This window comes from Orcinus orca, chromosome 11 (assembly GCF_937001465.1).
Source record: "Orcinus orca chromosome 11, mOrcOrc1.1, whole genome shotgun sequence".
In the NCBI taxonomy this organism is placed as follows: Eukaryota; Metazoa; Chordata; class Mammalia; order Artiodactyla; family Delphinidae; genus Orcinus; species Orcinus orca.
In genome coordinates this window covers 62,636,171-62,654,027 of record NC_064569.1, presented here as the reverse complement: position 1 = coordinate 62,654,027, position 17,857 = coordinate 62,636,171, and the positions used below count along the sequence as shown (strand labels likewise).

Genomic DNA, 17,857 nt, shown 5'->3' with positions numbered 1-17,857 from the left:
AGTGAAAAAGTAACTTAGAAGGTTATTTTTAAATAAATAAATGAGCTAGAATGAAGCCAGAGAGAAAGATAAAGAAAGAATGAATATTTTACATTCATTTCATACTAGAGATCTTTAACCAGAGTTTAACTAGAATTATTTTGGCTAACTGCAGAATGAATATAAAGATTGCATTGTCCGATTTAGTACTTACAAACAATTCATAAAGGCCTGACCAAGAATGGCATTCTTACAGATTAGCAACCCACCTACTTAACATAAAACCAGACTGATTTTGTGCTTCACAAACAAGTCTCAACTAAAGTATCCAAATAGGAGGAGACTCCTGTTTCTGTGAGTTAGAATACTAGGATGTGGGTAACTGAGATTCGAACAGTAATATTTGGTAAGTATGCCAAAAGATAAGGGTTGATATACATGAAAGAAATGAAGCATATTTTCATCCTAAATCATAGAAATTCTTTATTTTAAAAACTGTATTTGTACTTCTACAGTTGCTAATTCTCTGCTTAAATAGAGGTATTGCCTTTGTAATTTAAAAGAGTGATGCCACTGCTTTTGAACAGTTCCTTGCAACATGATAGCCAGTGATTAACCATTTAGGGTGAGAAGCAAAAAAAAAAAAAAAAGACTAATTTATGTTAATTCATGGGTTGATTTCAGTATTAGTTATGGCATTATGTAGCAAAGTTAAATAGCTAAGACTTTTTAAAAGAATGTAGGAAACTAGAAAGTTCCAGTTCTTTGTGAGTCATCTCCCTGGGTTTTGTGGTATTCCATAAATCTTGAAATTCTAAAGTAAATAAGAGATTTAAAGTTAATACTTGGCAAGGTACTGTTTTCTGTCTTATTAAATTCTCATCAAAAGCTATGCAGGAGGACATACAAAGTTTTGCCAATGTCCTCTTTAGCTGAGCTTCATAGGAAGGTCAAAATGTCTGTTAAAGAAAATAAAAAGAAAAAAATATATTCCAGAATCTGTCTTTATAAAATGGACAACTGTTTACGTTCCTTTTTAAATGTAATTTTGTGCAAAATTAAAGTAATAATATCCAATGAGAGGTTCTTTACTTCAAAATGATTGCAGCCAAGGTATACACATTTGCTTTGAGAAAAAAATAACTTCTTGATTCGTTTCAAAATAAGTTTTACTGAAAGAATGATAGAGTTGAAGACGCTGAATATTACATGACCAAGTGGACCTTCTCGTTCTACTTGTCAATGTCTGAATACCCAAAAAACCTATGGTTCTGGAATCCACTTCAAATTCTTTCTTTCACATTTCACTTTGCTATTAGAAAATAAGATAACATAAAGGAAAGAAAAAGAAAAGTGTAACAAACAGAAGATACTACTGTGTCTACCCAGTGTGTTCTTTAAAAAAATTTTTTTCAGGTTGATTAAAAATAAAAGATGCCAAATAATTATTGTGGCCTAATATTAAGACAGAGAATTGAGCTGAGTATTTTTGAATGTTTGCTGCAACAATTATTATTGATATTATTAATTTTACACCAATTATATGAATTTTATAGAAAGTAAGATTTCTGGCCCAAATATATATAATTTACTGCAAAATGTATTTTTATTATACATAAACAGATTAGTTCATTGGAAGACCAAGAAAATATTCATGAACTGTGTCTGTAATTAAGTGTAAAATGGCTTTTTTGGCCATACAGAATAAAAAATAAAACTGCTATCTAGATTGGGTATTAGAGACAAACAACTCTCTCTCAATATGCACCATAAATTAGAAAGGGAAATTAAAAGGGTCCTAGTAGAGGAAAGAAAAAAATACTCAAAATATACCTTACATTCCTTTCATATCTATTTATCAGAAGCATTCAACCTTTTGTAATAGTCCTTTACAGTCATTCACTATGAGCACCAACAATTTGAGGTAGTTAATTCTGTTTCCCATTTTACTATAGCAGGTAAGTAACAGCAACAGAATAAGTACTTGAATACAAAATCTCCAGTATGACTATTAAAGGATAGTTCATTACACTTTATTTATTCACCAATTTTTGTTTGGTCATAATTAATTTTCCAACAATGTAACAACATAACAAACATAACTTAAGAAAATAATATCCTCTCCCTACCTAACTCCAAAGTCATCTATAAATTCAATCATGCTTGTTGGTACTACTTACATTTTTTACCCAGCGATGTTATAATAAAAGAAAATGGCTATGAGAAATGTTGTTAAATGTCATTTATATGTTTAGTTTCCTTGTCAGAGGCATACTCTAAAATAATTTGAGAATACTTTCTACCTACATAATAATATATTTTGGTTAATGATTATTTTTATTTTAATAAATTTGAGACATTAGTTTCTCAAAATTCCTGCTTTAAAATAATAGATTGTCCCCTCACATTTCCCAGTTAAATATCTATAAATACTGTTTTAGTTCCTAATTTTTCTGTCATGTCAAAGCTCAACTGTTGTTTGAACTAAAAACCTCCAAACATTTTTGAAATCCTAAACAGATAAAAGTGATTTTGCCATCAAATTTATCCAATTAACTGAAGTGAGTTTTATTTTTTCTCAGTATTATTTGAATCATATATCAAATAAGCTATCAAAATTCAAACTGTAATTTTAACAGCTAATAATTTGGGTCAATTTTTAATTAGAATAATTTCATGTACTTAATAAACTAATAAACAACCCAATGCACAGTTACCTAAATATAATGGAAACAAAAGTTTCATAGATCAGTACTTACACTTGCTACATGAAATCGCTTGTGATGCTTTCTGCTAATAACATTGTCTTCTCTTTTCATTAATTAATTAATGCTTTTTAATCTGTATTTAAATATTGGTTAAAATCCACTAGATGAATTTCAGGATCCACTGATGGACAGTAATCCACAATTTGAAAAACACTGCCCTGAAAAGACCAGAGTATTGACACATCTACCGTACCTTTTCTTTTGGGGGGTGGGGGTGGGCATTATACTCAATGACTAATCAGAAAGTGGAAAATTATCCTCACAAGCGAAGTCTCTGCATGGATTTAATTACATCAGTTAACTGGCGCAAAACAAAAACAAAATATTCAAAATACTGGTTATATAATCACATAGTTAATTTTTAGGATGTGTTTAAAAATGGCGCCCTTCTGTTCAAAATCTGAAAAAGAATTTTAACTCTTTTCAATCCCTTTTGTCTAGATACCAAATCATTTTGAAAAGGAAAGCAACTGAGTTGAAATTTGAGTCAATCTTTCATAAGCAATCAGTTATTTGACCAAATTTAAACAACTATTTCAAAATTACTAGGTTATTTAACAAAGTCAATCATTTCTTGATCTCTCTCTCCTCACTCCCTCTATTTGGTTTGCGGGTAAATAGAGATGTTTGTTGAGTTTTCATAGTTTTATTTATTTATTTGTTCATTCAGTTTCTTTTTGTTTGTTTGTTTTTTTTTGGTTTTTTTTTTTGTTTTTTTTATGAAGACATGGGTTTAGCGAAGCTCTAAGCCTCTGAGAGACAAGAACTGAATTTTGTTGACTCGTGCACCTTCAGCAGCCTAGCATGGTGTTTGGTGTCTGATAGATGCACAGTACATACTTGAGGAAGAAGGGAGGAAAGGAGTGTTGGCCAATTGGTCCTTGTATTTTTGGAAAAAATGAATCCAAGAAAAAAAAAAGAGAGACAGAGATAGAGACAGAGGAAGACAGAGAGTCATTTGATCCAGAGGCTACATGTTATATTCTCTTTGGGATCTTTTAAAATATACTACTTCCCTGTGTCTGACCCCAGACAATAAGAATCAGAAATTCTGTGAGTTGGGATTGGACATCAGTTTGTTTTCAAATTTTAGCTCCTAATCTCATCTTTAGTCTACCCTCATCTTTACAGATTAAGCAACTGACCTCCAGAGAAAGTCTCACATAAAGATGAGCAGGGCTTCCCTGGTGGCGCAGTGGTTGAGAGTCCGCCTGCCGATGCAGGGGACACGGGTTCGTGCCCCGGTCCGGGAAGATCCCACATGCCACGGAGCGGCTGGGCCCGTGAGCCATGGCCGCTGAGCCTGCGCGTCCGGAGCCTGTGCTCCGCAACGGGAGAGGCCACAACAGTGAGAGACCCGCGTACGGGAAAAAAAAAAAAAAAAAAGATGAGCAAAGGAAGCTAACAAAAGAGTATATACTATATGATGCTCAATTTATGAAATTCAAGATCAAGACTAAACAATGAAAACAGACATTAGAATAGTGATGAACTTTAGAGGGGTACAGTCTGGAAAGTGGCACAAGGGGAACAGACATGCTAGAAGTATCCTTTGTTTTGATCTGAGTGGTGAGTACACAGGTGTAGAGATATTTAAAATCTATCAGCTATATATTTAAGACTAGAGTATTTTATACACTTTTTATGTTTGCTTTACCTCAAATTCTATTAGAGTATTTATACTCTTCTATGTATGTTTTACTTAAATTAAAAATAAAAATAAAATGATTGGTCCCTCGCTTTGTTGAGAATAGACTCCAGGCATATAAAGATAGAAGTACGGAAACGCATCAGGTAGCTCATGCAAGTAATTCAAGTGAAAGATGATAGTGCTTCAGACAATGGTGGCAGCAGCGAGGTGATGAGAAAGGATCACCTGGATCCGAAAGGATCAGATTCTGGATATACTTTGAAGGAATCTAATGGGAAGGTGTGGCACATAAGAGAGAGCAGTCAAGGATGACGCCAAGGTTTCTGGCCTCGGTAGCCAGGTGGATGACATCTCCAGCCATAAGATGGGAAAAGCCACAGACAGATACAAGGGGTTAATTTCTGGACCTGTTATCTAGTCTCTTAGACACCCAAATGGATGTACAGGCCTTTAGACACACAATCTGGAGTTCAACTGAGAGGTTTTGGAACAGAGATCTAAATTTCAGGGTTATCCTCATACAGAAGGTAATTAAAGCCATGGGGCTAGATTAAATCACGAAGGGCGTGTAGCTATGAAAGAGAAGAGGAACAAACAGTGGGCCTGAGGAGACTCACTGGAAAGAAGAGGAGGAACCAACAGAGGAAATGGAGGAAAAGCAACCAGTGACATGTCACGCAAATTAGGAGAGTATGGGACACAGAAAAGCACCTGAAGAAAGTACATTAACTCCAACGGAGACATGAGCTCTAGCTAAAGCAGCTGGTAAGTAAGATGAGAACTAAGAACTGACTCTTAGATTTAGGATTAAATAAATCAACTGACAAAAGCCTCAATCCTACTATTCCCCGCCTCTCATGCTTGCTGGCACTTGGGCTCTCTCTTTCTCTTTCTCTCTCCCTCTCTGTATATGTATACACACATAGAGAGAGTAAGAGTACCTTAGGCACGCTATCAACAATTGTTGAGGGAATGAATTAACTACACAGGGATAAAATGATGTTTTATGCCTAGATTATTCAAATAAAAAAAGACATAAACAATACTTTATAATACTATTAATAATCAAATTTAGCGTTATCTGCCCAGGCAACTTAGACTTCTGCAGCATCCTAAGCTTCTCCTCTCTAATGCTCATCACACTCATCTACACTGGAGGGATCCAGCATCTCCCCTCTCCCATTTACCCTTCTATGGGAACTTGTTGACATTATATTTTAGGATTGATAGAAATAAATAATTTAAAAGAATTTCCAAAATTGAGGAGCCCATAAAGATCATCTTATCTGACCCTTTTAAATTAAATAATGAGATGAGAAACAGATAATATACATCATTACTCAGAGGACCCAATGAAACTGCACATAACTATGTACATAGTACAATGCACTGCACATAGTAAGAACTCTAATAAACTCAAGAATAAAAAAGTAGCTGTGATTACTGTAACAGTCTTTAATATTAATAGCAGGTGGGCTTCCCTGGTGGCACAGTGGTTGGGAGTCTGCCTGCCAATGCAGGGGACACAGGTTTGAACCCTGGTCCGGGAGGATCCCGCCTGCCACGGAGCAGATGAGCCCATGTGCCACAGCTGCTGAGCCTGCGCTCTAGAGCCCTGCGAGCCACAGCTACTGAAGCCCGCGGGCCACATCTGCTGAGGCCTGCGCGCCTAGAGCCTGTGCTCCTCAATGGGATAAGCCACCGCAATGAGAGGCCCGCGCACCGCAGCGAGGAGTGGCCCCCGTTCGCTGCAACTGGAGGGGGCCCGCGCACAGCAATGAAGACCCAACACAGCCAAAAATAATAAGTAAATAAAATAAATTAAAAAAAAATTAATAGCAGGTGGTAGTGGTATAAAATAGCATCATAGCACCTTTTGCTTTTGGTATTACAGCAATTTTTCTGAGAATTATCCACACTGCACAAAACCTGCTTTCCAAACTTTTAATTCAACAGTTTGCACACTTTGCTACACATTAGAATCGCCTGATGAACTTTAAATGTATACATGCCCAATTTACACCATCATCAGTTAAATAAGAATGTCTGTGGAGAGCAGTTATCAAAAACTGTTCAAAGTCCCCAGGTGATTCCAGTTTGCAGCAATGCCTGGAAAACAAAGCTTCCACCTATGCTCTTCAAAGAAAGTAACTGAATATAATTTCAATTTACCCCACGTGCATGCAAGAATTGCACTGTTCACACTGCAGCACTATATTGTCTTTTGTGTATTTGAACCATTATACTATATAATTCATGTGTTTTATACTTATTCCTTTGGTATTAAAATATATATTTGCCTTTGTAGTAGTAATACAAAGAAACCCGTTCTGTTCTTTGGACACCCCATTTCTCATTTGGCTCAGGTAACACTCATATCTGCAGCTCATGGACAACTCCCAGGACTTCTACGTGCCTATTTTATGTCTTGCACTATTTCTTGGGTCCTTCTGTCTGTGGCTTACATTTTATTGGCATGGAACACCTACGTTGCCTCTCTTTTTCCTGCTAAACTTGAGGATGGCTAAATAACTATAAAAATATTGACTGTATACTGAAAATAAAACCAACAGTTTCTAAATTCTAGATACAATCAATACTTTCAGAAGTTTTAAAATGTTTGGGAGTTAAAAAAAAAATGTTTGGGCACACTGAGCCTTCAGGCTTTTGGATTGTATGAAAATAATGTTATCACAATGGCCTAAACCAAAACACAGTTTTTCTAGAGTAAATAAGTAAATTGATCACTGCGTGTTTTTTTTTATTGAAGATACTAAATAAATTCAACAGAAGTTGATTCATATTTTTAGACATGAATAATTTCTATAACCAATATTAGTATCTTAAGCAATACCATTTAATTTTATGTTCAATAAATCAAACCATTCACTGATTCATCATTTTTTAAATTATTTTTATTTTTTAGTTTTGGTTTTCAAATTTTTTTTACCATCTTTATTGGAGTATAATTACTTTACCATGTTGTGTTAGCTTCTGCTGTATAACAAAGTGAATCAGCTCTATGTACACATATATCCCCATATCCCCTCCCTCTTGCCTCTCCCTCCCACCCTCTCTATCCCACCCCACTAGGTGGTCACGAAGCACTGAGCTGATCTCCCTGTGCTATGCAGCTGCTTCCCACTAGCTTTCTATTTTACATTTGGTAGTGTGTATATGTCAGTGCCACTCTCTCACTTCATCACAGTTTACCCTTTCCCCGCAAACCCAGGGGGGTATTTTTTAGATTCCATATTTATGTGTTGGCACACAGTATTTGTTTTTCTCTTTCTGACTTACTTCACTCTGTATGACAGACTCTAGGTCCATCCACCTCACTACAAATATATCAATTTCATTTCATTTTATGGCTGAGTAATATTCCATTGTATATATATACCATGTCTTCTTTATCCATTCATCTGTCGATGGACACGTAGGCTGCTGCCATGTCCTCCTGGCTATTGTAAATAGGGCTTCAATGAACATTTTGGTACATGACTCTTTTTGAATTATGTTTTTCTCACGGTATATGCCCAGTAGTAGGATTGCTGGGTCATATGGTAGTTCTGTTTTTAGCTTTTTTTTTTTTTTTTTTTTTTTTTTTTTGCGGTACGCGGGCCTCTCACTGCTGTGGTCTCTCCCGTTGCGGAGTACAGGCTCTGGACGCGCAGGCTCAGCGGCCATGGCTCACGGGCCCAGCCGCTCCACGGCATGTGGGATCTTCCTGGACCGGAGCACGAACCCGTTTCCCCTGCATCGGCAGGCGGACTCTCAACCACTGCGCCACCAGGTAAGGCCCTGCTTTTAGCTTTTTAAGGAACGTCCATACTGTTTTCAACAGTGGCGTTATCAATCCCCATTCCCACCAACAGTGAAAGAGGGTTCCCTTTTCTCCAAACCCTCTCCAGCATTTATTGTTTGTAGATTTTTTGATGATGGCCGTTCTGACCAGTGTGAGGTGATACCACATTGTAGTTTTGATTTGCATTTCTCTAATGATTAGTGATGTTGAGCACCCTTTCATGTGTTTGCTGGCAATCTGTATATGTTCTTTGGAGAAATGTCTATTTAGATATTCTGCCCATTTTTGGATTGGGTTGTTTGTTTTTTTGATATTGAGCTGCATGAGCTGCTTGTATATTTTGGAGATTAATCCTTTGTCAGTTGCTTCGTTTGCAAATATTTTCTCCCATTCTGAGGGCTGTCTTTTTGTCTTGTTTATGGTTACCTTGGCTGTGCAAAAGTTTTTAAATTTCATTAGGTCCCATTTGCTTATTTTTGTTTTTATTTCCATTTCTCTAGGAGATGGGTCAAAAAGGATCTTGCTGTGATTTATGTCAAAGAGTGTTCTTGGGCTTCCCTGGTGGCGCAGTGATTGAGAGCCCGCCTGCCGATGCAGGGGACACGGGTTCGTGCCTTGGTCTGGGAAGATCCCGCATGCCGCGGAGCGGCTAGGCCCATGAGCCATGGCCGCTGAGCCTGTGTGTCCGGAGCCTGTGCTCCGCAACAGGAGAGGCCACAACAGTGAGAGGCCCGTGTACTGCAAAAAAAAAAAAAAAAAAAGTGTTTTTCCTATGTTTTCCTCTAAGAGTTTTATAGTGTCTGGCCTTATATTTAGGTCATTAACCCATTTTGATTTTATTATTGTGGATGGTGCTATGAAGTGCTCTAATTTCATTCTTTTACATGTATCTGTCCAGTTTTCCGAGCACCACTTATTGAAGAGGCTGTTTTTTCTCCATTGTATATTCTTGCCTCCTTTGTCAAAGATAAGATGATCATTTGTGCATGGGTTTATATCTGGGCTTTCTCTCCTGTTCCATTGATCTTTATTTCTGTTTTTCTGCCAGTACCATATTGTCTTGATTACTGTAGTTTTGTAGTATAGTCTGAAGTTAGGGAGGCCGATTCCTCCAGCTCCATTTATCTTTCTCAAGATTGCTTTGGCTGTTCAGGGTCTTTTCTGTTTCCATACAAATTGTGAAATTTTTTTTTCTAGTTCTGTGAAAAATGCCATTGGTAGTTTGATAGGGATTGCACTGAATATGCAGATTGCTTTGGGTAGTATAGTCATTTTCACAGTGTTGATTCTTCCAATCCAAGAACATGGTATATCTCTCCATCTGTCTGTATCGTCTTTAATTTCTTTCATCAGTGTCTTATAGTTTTCTGCATACAGGTCTTTTGTCTCCTTAGGTAGGTTTATTCCTAGGTATTTTATGCTTTTCGTTGCAATGGTAAATGGGAGCGTTTCCTTAATTTCTCTTTCAGATTTTTCATCATTACTGTATAGGAAAGCATGAGATTTCTGTGCATTAATTTTGTATCCTGCTGCTTTACCAAGTTCACTGATTAGCTCTGGTAGTTTTCTGGTAGAGTCTTTAGGATTCTCTATGTATAGTATCATGTCACTTGCAAACAATGACAGCTTTACTTCTTCTTTTCCGATTTGGATTCCTTTTATTACTTTTTCTTCTCTGATTGCTATGGCTAAAATTTCCAAAACTGAGTTGAATAACAGTGGTGAGAGTGGGCATCCTTGTCTTGTTCCTGGTTTTAGAAGAAATGGTTTCAGTTTTTCACCACTGAGAATGATGTTGGCTGTGGGTTTGTTGTATATGGCCTTTATTATGTTGAGGTAAGTTCCCTCTATGCCTACTTTCTGGAGAGTTTTTATCATAAATCGGTGTTGAATTTTGGCAAAAGCTTTCTCTGCATCTACTGAGATTATCATATGGTTTTTATCCATCAGTTTGTTAATATGATGTATCACATTGATTGATTTGTGTATACTGAAGAATCCTTGCCTTCCTGGGATAAACCCCACTTGATCATCGTGTATGATCCTTTTGATGTGCTGTTGAATTCTGTTTGCTAGTATTTTATTGAGAATTTTTGCATCTATGTTCATCAGTGATATTGGCCTGTAGTTTTCCTTTTAGGTGACATCTTTGGTTTTGGCATCAGGGTGATGGTGGCCTCGTACAATGAGTTTGGGAGTGTTCCTCCCTCTGCTATATTTTGGAAGAGTTTGAGAAGGATAGGTGATAGCTCTTCTCTAAAAGTTTGATAGAATTCGCCTGTGAAGCCATGTGGTCCAGGGCTTTTGTTTATTGGAAGATTTTTATTCACAGTTTCAATTTCAGTGCCTGTGACTGGTCTCTTTATATTTTCTATTTCTTCCTGGTTCAGTCTCGGAAGGTTGTGCTTTTCTAAGAATTTGTCCATTTCTTCCAGGTTGTTCATTTTATTGGCATAGAGTTGTTTGTAGTAATCTCTCATGACCCTTTGTATTTCTACAGTGTCAGTTGTTACTTCTCCTTTTTCATTTCTAATTCAATTGATTTGAGTCTTCTCCCTTTCTTTTTTGATGCGTCTGGCTAATGTTTTATCAATGTTGTTTACCTTCTCAAAGAACCAGCTTTTAGTTTTATTGATCTTTGCTATTGTTTCCTTCATTTCTTTTTCACTTATTTCTGATCTGATCTTTATGATTTCTTTCCTTCTGCTAACTTTGGATTTTTTTTTGTTCTTCTTTCTCTAATTGCTTTAGGTGTAAGGTTAGGTTATCTGAGATGTTTCGTGTTTCTTGAGCTAGGATTCTACTACTATAAACTTCCCTCTTAGAACTGCTTTTGCTGCATCCCATAGGTTTTGGGTCATCTTCTTTCACTGCCATTTGTTTCTAGGTATTTTTTGATTTCCTCTTTGACTTCTTCAGTGATCTCTTGGTTATTTAGTAGCATATTGTTTAGCCTACATGTGTTTGTATTTTTAGTTTTTTTTTTCCTGGAATTGATATCCAGTCTCATAGCATTGGGGTCAGAAAAAGATACTTGATACGATTTCAATTTTCTTAAATTTAACAAGGCTTCATATGTGACCCAAGTTATGATCTATCCTGGAGAATGTTCCATAAGCACTTGAGAAGAAAGGGTATTCTGTTGTTTTTGGATGGAGTGTCCTGTAAATATCAATTAAATCCGTCTTGTTTAATATGTCATTTAAAGCTTGTGTTTCCTTATTTATTTTCATTTTGGATTATGTGTCCATTGGTGAAAGTGGGGTGTTAAAGTCCCCTACTATGACTGTGTTACTGTCGATTTCCCCTTTTATGGCTATTAGCATTTGCCTTATGTATTGAGGTGCTCCTATGCTGGGTGCATAAATATTTACAATTGTTGTATCTTCTTGGATTGATCCCTTGATCATTATGTAGTGTCCTTCTCTGTCTCTTGAAATAGTTTTTATTTTAAAGTCTATTTTGTCTGATATGAGAATTGCTACTCCAGCTTTCTTCTGATTTCCATTTGCAGGGAATATCTTTTTCCATCCCCTCACTTTCAGTCTGTATGTGTCTCTAGGTCTGAAGTGGGTCTCTTGTAGACAGCATATATACGGGTCTTCTTTTTGTATCCATTCAGCCAGTCTATGTCTTTTGGTTGGAGCATTTAATCCATTTACATTTAAGGTAATTATCAATATGTATGTTCCTATTACCATTTTCTTAATTGTTTTGGGTTTGTTTTTGTAGGTCTTTTCCTTCTCTTGTGTTTCCTGCCTAGAGAAGTTCCTTTAGCACTTTTTGAAAGCTGGATTTGTGGTGCTGAATTCTCTTAACTTTTGCTTGCCTGTAAAGCTTTTAATTTCTCCATTGAATCTGAATGAGATCCTTGCTGGGTAGAATAATCTTGGTTGTAGGTTTTTCCCTTTCATCACTTTAAATATATTCTGCCACTCCCTTCTGGCTTGCAGAGTTTCTGCTGAAAGTTCAGCTGTGAACCTTATGGAGAGTCCCTTGTATGTTATTTGTTGCCTTTCCCTTGCTGCTTTTAACATTTTTTCTTTTTAATTTTTGATAGTTTGATTAATATGTGTCTTGGTGTGTTTCTCCTTGGATTTATCCTGTATGGAACTCTCTGTGCTTCCTGGACTTGACTATTTCCTTTCCCACATTATGGAAGTTTTCAACTATAATCTCTTCAAATATTTTCCAGACCCTTTCTTTTTCTCTTCTTCTTCTGGGATCCCTAAAATTCAAATGCTGGTGTGTTTAATGTTGTCCCAGAGGTCTCTGAGACTGTCCTCAATTCTTTTTCTTCATTCTGCTCTGTGGTAGTTACTTCCACTATTTTATCTTCCAGGTCACTTATCCATTCTCCTGCATCAGTTATCCTGCTATTCATTCCTTCTAGAGAATTTTAAATTTCATTTATTGTGTTGTTCATCATTGTTTGTTTGCTCTTTAGTTCTTCTAGGTCCTTGTTAAACATTTCTTGTATTTTCTCCATTCTATTTCCAAGATTTTGGATCATCTTTACTATCATTACTGCAAATTCTTTTTCAGGTAGACTGCCTATTTCCTCTCATTTGTTTTTTCTGGTGGGTTTTTACCTTGCTCCCCCTCATCTGCTGCATATTTCTCTGTCTTCCCATTTTTCTTAAATTACTGTGTTTGGGGTCTCCTTTTCATAGGCTGAAGGTTCTTAGTTACTGTTTTTTTTGGTGTCTGCCCCCTGTGGGTAAGGTTGGTTCAACGGCTTGTGTAGGCTTCCTGGTGGAGGGGACTGGTGCCCGTGTTGTGGTGGGTGGGGCTGGATCTTGTCTTTCTGGTGGGCAGGGCCACGTCTGGTGGAGTGTTTTGGGGTGTCTGTGAACTTGGTATGATTTTAGGCAGCATCTCTGCTAATGGGTGGAGTTGTGTTCCTGTCTTGCTAGTTGTTAACATGGGGGGGTCCAGCACTGGAGCTTGCTGGCCGTTGGGTGGAGCTGGGTCTTAGCGTTGAGATGGAGATCTCTGGGGGAGCTCTCATCGACTGATATTACGTGGGGCCATGAGGTGTCTGGTGGTCCAGTGTCCTGGACTCGGCTCTCCCACCTCAGAGGCTCAGGCCTGACATCAGGCTGGAGCACCAAAACCCTGTCAGGCACACAGCTCAGAAGAAAAGGGAGGAAGGAAGAAAGAAAAAAAATAAAAAAATAAACAAAATAAGTTAAAATAAAAAATATTTAAATAAATAAATACATTCATAAATAAAATAAGAAGAGAGCAACCAAACCAATAAACAAATCCACCAATGATAACAAGCGCTAAAAACTATACTAAGGTAAACGTAAGAATCAAAAACAAGTCAGTCACAGATAGCAAACCCCAAGTCTACAGTTGCTCCCAAAGTCCACCTCCTCAATTTTGGGATGATTTGTTGTCTATTCAGGTATTCCACAGATGCAGGATACCTCAAGTTGCTTGTGGAGATTTAATCCGCTGCTCCTGAGGCTGCTGTGAGATTTCCCTTTCTCTTCTTTGTTCACACAGCTCCTGGAGTTCAGCTTTGGTTTTGACCCCACCTCTGCATGTAGTTTGCCCTCAGGCATCTGTTCCCACCCAGACAGAAGGGGGTTAAAGCAGCGGCTGATTAGGGGGCTCTGGCTCACTTAGGCCGGGGGGTAGGGAGGGCTACGGAATGCAGGGCAAGCCTGCGGCTGCAGAGGCCAGCACGACGTTGCAATAGCCTGAGGTGCGCCGTGTGTTCTCCCGGGTAAGTTGTCCCTGGATCATGGCACCCTGGCAGTGGTGGGCTGCACAGTCTCTCGGGGGTGTTTGGATAGTGACATGTGCTTGCACACAGGCTTCTTGGTGGTGGCAGCAGCAGCCTTATCATCTCATGCCTGTCTCTGGTGTCCAAGCTGATAGCCTCGGCTCGCACCAGTCTCTGGAGCGCATTTAGGCGGTGCTCTGCCTTCTGTGGGCAGACAGGGAAGGAATCCCCTCTCCTCGCGCACCCCGAAACAATGGTCTCTTGCTTCTTAGGCAGGTCCAGACTTTTTCCCGGACTCCCTCCCGGGTAGCTGTGGCGCACTAGCCCCCTTCAGGCTGTGTTCATGCAGCCAACCCCAGTCCTCTCCCTGGGGTCTGACCTCCGAAGCCCAAGCCTCAGCTCCCAGCCCCCGCCCACCACGGCAGGTGAGCAGACAAGCCTCTCGGGCTGGTGAGTGCTGGTCAGCACTAATCCTCTGTGCAGAAATCTCTCCACTTTGCCCTCTGCACCCCTGTTGCTGCGCTCTCCTCCATGGCTCTGAAGCTTCCCTCCCGCCCACCCCCTGTCTTCACCAGTGAAGGGGCTTCCTAGTGTGTGGAAACCTTTCCTCCTTCACAGCTCCCTCCCAGAGGTGCAGGTCCTGTCCCTATTTTGTGTCTCTGTTTTTTCTTTTGCCCTACCCAGGTACGTGGGGAGTTTCTTACCTTTTAGGGAGGTCTGAGGTCTTCTTCCAGCGTTCAGTAGGTGTTCTGTAGGAGCTGTTCCACATGTAGATGTATTTTTGATGTATTTGTGGGGAAGAAAGTGATCTCTATGTCTTACTCCTCTGCCATCTTGAAGGTCTCCAATTCATCATTTATTAAACTTACTTTATGCCTGGAATTGTACTTGGTGCTACAGATATAAATTTCAAGATATAGCCACTATTCTCGTATATTCTAAAGAGCATTGATTTCTTTCCAGTATTTTCCACTATTCCCACAAAGAATGGGAGTCATTTTTCAGAGATTTGATTGTCTGACTTCATAATTGTACATTTATCTTGACCCTTATGAACTTGCTCAGTATGAACATGGCTAATTGTTAAATCACAAATTGGATTTCAAATGAGGAAAACAAGAGTTTTCATTATCTTCACTTATGAAAACTCTAGACAGTCATCATTGTATGCATGCTTTCAAATATTTTTTAAACCTGAGGGTCAATATGTGTTCTCAACATATTAAACGCAGACTGTGTATTGCATATATTTGGACTTATTCATTTCAGTGTTGAATGAAGTAGTCCAAAAAAGAGTAGTGTTTTTAATTAGCACAACTCTTTTCTTTTTTCCACTGTCTACAAGAGACTCACTTTATTTATTTATTTTTTATTGGTGTATAGTTGTTTTACAATGTTGCGTTAGTTTCTACTGTACAGTGGAATTCCCTGTGCTATACAGCAGGTTCTCATTAGTTATCTGTTGTATACATATTAGTGTATAGTGTATATATGTCAATCCCAATCTCCCAATTATTGAACTCATGAACTTTAAGTGGCACATTTGATGCCACCCATCCTTTTAGTATTTTTACTACAAAACTAGGATAATCTGTTTTGGAAGATGTAATTGGAGGCATCTTTCACAATATTAACAAAATTATGCCTTGCCTATTCATAGGTTTCTTTCATTTTTACTTACGGATATTTAATGGAAATTACATTCTGAGTGTGATTAGTATCAAATGAGATCAGTTTGTGATTAAATTTTAACCATGGCACCAACACTTAACAACAAGTAATCAATTCATTCAGCCACTATTGACTGTTTATTATGGGCAAACAGCTCTACTAGATGGTTAAAGGATGTAAAAATGACTATAAGGTCTTTGCCTTTATGAGCTTTGTGAGCTGTAAAATAGCTGAAGAGATGAAAAAAGATTCATAAATCACCATTACACAAGGCGTAACAGTCCAAAAAAGAATTATAGAGAACACTATAAGGCAGTGAAGAGAATGGATTTATCAGTTTTCACTATGGATCTGGTGAAAGCTTCAAAGAAGAAGTGTCATTTGGATGGCCAGGAGAAGTCTGATTCTGAGAAGGTTAGACAAGCTTCAGAAGGGGGAGCAGCCATGCCCAGCAGAGCAGCTTAGAGCAACACACAACTGCTCAAGAGGATGCCTGAAAACAGACCATGCCAGCCTTTCCTTTCTGCAATTATGTTTACAGAGCTGAATTCGGCCTGGAACTGAAAAGGCTCTGATGCCCCCTGGGATCCTAAAACCACTGCAATATAAAAAGTTAAATAATTGTAAAACAGGTAGTAGGCATAATATTTCAAAGACTGAGTTCTCTCTATAGACACAATGCAGCCTGGTTAGGGCATGTTTGAGGTACTGCTGTGTGAATCATACACAGAGAATGTGTAGAAGAATATAAAGCAAACGTAACTTTCATTCTCTCCAATGGTAAGTTCTTTTGGGACCTGTGCTATTTTTAATTAACGATTCTTCCTATTTTTCATGATAAACATACACTGCTAGTATCATTATATACATTAATTACATTTGATTTCAACCAAAAATAAATAGATACGATGGCTCAGTTTGAGCAAAACCCCATCCTATCATAAAATTCAAATAATTATATAGATTTTAGCCGAAGATTTTAATATAACTCTTTCAAATATAAATGTTTGAAGAATTAAAGTAAAATGCAACAGTGTTTTTGCATTGGTTAAATATTCTTAAGATGTTTGCTTTCATTCACTCCATAATGATTATTTATTCATTGAGACATGTCCAAGCCCTTAAAAATATATATAGTCTCACAGGAGAGATAATTCCAATGTAATGTGATGAATGTTATAATCAGAGAAACACAGACTCCTAAAGAAGCATGCAGAACAGTCTATTCATGATCAGAGGTAAAGGGACCAGGAAAGGAGAAAGTTATTAGTAACTAAGACTTCTCTATCATGGTTACAAAGATACCTTCTTCTGAAGTTGCCATAATTATAGCATTTTTCCAATGATAAAAGTGTTGATCAGAGAATTAAACTGAGATGTTCAAGGATACACAGAGAGAATATGTGAAAAACAGAGCCTGTATCATTAACTCCCACATTTTTTTTTTTCTGCTTCAAGGGAAGCCTGAGCTAGTCCCTGAAAGGTTAGGAAGGGCTAACCAAATAACAGGATTTGGGGTGAAGTGAACCCAAAGAAGGAGCAATATGTGAACTGCTCAGGGTTGAGAAACACCATTAGTTAAGGGACTGGGGAATTCAGAATAGCCAGGAATATTAAGAGTTGAACCCCACTTAAATCTTTCTCCACAACATCTTTGTTTATCAATGCGAAAACAGGCCCCTCCAAAGGCTGGTGGCCTTCAGTAGGTTTCAAGAAACTATGCTGGAGGAGAGAACAGCCAGAAAGACTCCAGGAAAAAGTATCTTGAGATCTGGAAAATCTAGCAGCAGAAGACGAGGCCATAGAGATAAACAGGGGCTAGATGTGGAACATCTTCCACGTCTTGCTAAGGGCCTGGGCTTGATAGTAGAGCTCAGGGCACTAATGGTGTGTCTGATGCGAAAGAAATGGTCAGCGTTGCACTGAAGATATCTATTTTATATAACCACACAGTATATACATAGGCTTATAGATAGAAATTAATAAAAGTTTCACAAGTCAATTTCTACCCATTCTATCTGCAATGCACTCTGATTTTTAAAAAGTCTATTTTAGTGTATTTAATTTTAATATGTCATTTGTAAAATATTAACTTCATAACACACTAGGTGAACAGGCTTCACTGTGAGGAACTGGACACTACATGTCAAGAAGAGAAGCACGGGAAATGGTTTGAAAGCCACTTTTTCCTTCACCACTTAACCCAGCACAGGAAGGGAGTTCATACACAGTTTTTGTTGTTGTTG

At 38.0% G+C, this 17,857-nt stretch overlaps 1 protein-coding gene across 2 annotated transcripts in view; it reads right to left on the bottom strand.

Annotated features, from left to right (window-relative positions):
• NAV3 (neuron navigator 3) overlaps positions 1–17,857 on the bottom strand; it is an 835,897-nt gene that overhangs the window by 223,784 nt on the left and 594,256 nt on the right. The window lies entirely within an intron of this gene.